The following is a 2657-nucleotide window of genomic DNA, read 5'->3' as shown; positions in this document are numbered from 1 at the left end:
AGTGGTGCAATGCAGGTACAAAACCACCAGCCACTTCACAGGAGAGAAGACCTGGTGATATGCTCCTATAAAGATTACACCCTAGGAAACCCTATGGGGCAATTCTGCTGTCACATGGGGTCACTACAAGTTGGAATAAACTCTATGGCACACACAAGCTTGTAATAGTGCTAATTCCCCTACATTTTTTTCCAGCACTGAATTTTAAGTCTTTTAAGTTTATAATGGGTCAAAAACAGTTTGCTATTATTAATTCAATTTGCATTTCTCTGGTTCTTCTACTAGAAGTGATCCAGGATCCTTCCATATGTTTATCGACCATTTGCATTTCCACTTAATAAATAATTGTTAGCATTAGAGTCAGGTACTGGAATGTGCATTATTTCATTTGATCCTCCAAACAATGCTATCAGAATGGTAGTACCTGCTTACCCCTATTTCATTTTACAGATGAGAAAATAGCTTTCAAGAGGTTATGAAATCTGCCCAAGGCCACACAACTGGTTAAAGGGTAGAGCTGTAATTCAACCAGTCTGAATTACAGGATCTAACTACTACACAAATTTCCTCCTTCTGCCAGGAACATTTTTCAACCCCACCCCTTCCCTCCAGTCATACTCCCTTCTATCTAGTGAAGTCTGAGTGACTTGGTTGAACTAGAAAACATCCCAAGGGTTTCTTTGCAGAAGACAATATGGTAGACATTACTGGAGCTCTGAAGAAGGAAAACTGCTGCTTCAAAGTCTTGGGAAGCCAAACTATATCATATTTAAAGAATAGACATCATTTTTTAGGAGTGCTGGTAGTGCAGAGGTTAAAGTGCTTGGCTCCTAAGAGAAAAGTCATGGTTTGAACCCACTGGCTACTCCATGGCAGAAAGATGTGGCAATCTATTTCCATAAAAATTTGCAGCCTTGGAAACCCTGTGAGGCCATTCTACTCTGTCCTATAAGGTCACTATGAGTTGGTTATATACTTTTTTAAAGGGTATGATTTAATGTCATTAAATATGGCACAGTCAGCAAATCTACCCAAAATTGGAGAAAGTAATGATCATATAAAAGTCCTGCAATCCTACAAAATTTAATACTACACAAGAGCAATGTAGGGAATACTGCAAACTACCCTGAGAGTGAAAGCAGTTTTCTTTTTGTAAAAATAATTTAGGAACCAAATCACTTTGGAAATGATATGGTATTTATCTCAACCCATTCACCTTCAGTAACTGGCTTCTTTCCCAGGTGCTCTCACTGGCTCTGGTACTGTCCACCTTGGTGGTGCTGAAGCAGGTGTTCACAAACAGCTATCTGAACCCATGCCAATACCAAAAAAGAAACCAAACCAAACCCAGTGCTGTGAAGTCCATTTCAATGTATAGCCCCTGTAAAGGATAGAATAGAACTACCTCATAGGGTTTCCAAGGCTGTAGATCTTTCCAGAAGGAGACTCCTCTTTCTCCTGCAGAGCAGCTGGTTGGTTGAACAGCAGCCCTTTTGGTTAGCAATTGAGCAGGTTAACCACATGCCACCAGGGCTCCTTCCACAGCCAATACCCTTGGTCTCCTCTTGCTCCCCAAATCATAAGGTATCAACCAGCTTCTGCTACGAAGACTAATGATGCTTAATGTGCAAATTTATGCTCTGCAATATCGCACAATGTCCTGCCAACAATCATTTGACCCATCCCTCCACTTGACCATTGTGACTAGATATGCCTTAGACTAGTGTCAGATTAACTATAAGCAAGGTAAGCAAGGTAAGCAAGGGCTTACTTGTGCTTACTTACTAATCTGTAGTGAAAATTTTCACATCAAAAATTCTGTTTCTAGGTATGGCTGTCTCCCAACCACGCATCTTTCTACAGAATCAAAGCCTGTTTTCAAATTTACAGTCCCTGACAGGAACAGAATACCTGGTAAGTAAGTAAGCACAGGCTTACTTGAATGTGGTGAAACCCATGAAAAATTGTGCACCACAGGTTATGCAAGTAAACTCGTGCTTGCCTTGCTTATTGGGTAATCCGCCCCTGCCTCAGACACGTATCTGTTGCCTTCTACAGGGTTAATAGCTCATCCTTCACGATCTGTGTAAATATACGTGATACATTACACCACATCATTCTTGAGACCAGGATATGCATCATGGACATACACACCCATACACCCACAAGGTGGTGTAACTGCATGTGTGTGTGTGTATACATATATTTGTATGTATGCATGTATTTTTCTGTCTCTCTCATATCCCTAGCCCAGTTGGTTTGCAGTGGTATTAGATCGAATTGAGCCTTCCCTCGGCCATTTTCCCTAAGCTTTGTAAAGGCTAGTGAGAGCTAGTGGCCTAGTGCCTAAGATATTTGACTGCTAACCAGAAGGCTGGTGGTTCAAACCCACCAGCCACTCCGCGGAAGGAAGACTGTGCAATCTACTCGCCTAAAGATTTACCGCCTTGGAAACCCACAGGGGGTCGCTATGAGTCAGCATTGACTGGATGGCAGTGAGTTTGGGTTTTTTGGTTTGTTAAGACCTGTAATTTCTGAAATTTAAATCACTGACTAGCGGTTTCCTCCCCCGCTTCCCTCTCCTTTTCCCTTCTCAGTCCCCTTCTCTACCAGGCTGGGGCCCTGACGAGGAATGATCTCCAATCACTTAGGTGTCC

The sequence above is a fragment of the Orycteropus afer genome, unplaced genomic scaffold, assembly GCF_000298275.1.
Source record: "Orycteropus afer afer isolate SDZICR_OR568_19922 unplaced genomic scaffold, OryAfe1.0 scaffold00065, whole genome shotgun sequence".
Lineage (NCBI taxonomy): Eukaryota > Metazoa > Chordata > Mammalia > Tubulidentata > Orycteropodidae > Orycteropus > Orycteropus afer.
The sequence above is the reverse complement of the archived record's forward strand: the minus strand, read 5'-3'. Positions refer to the sequence as shown.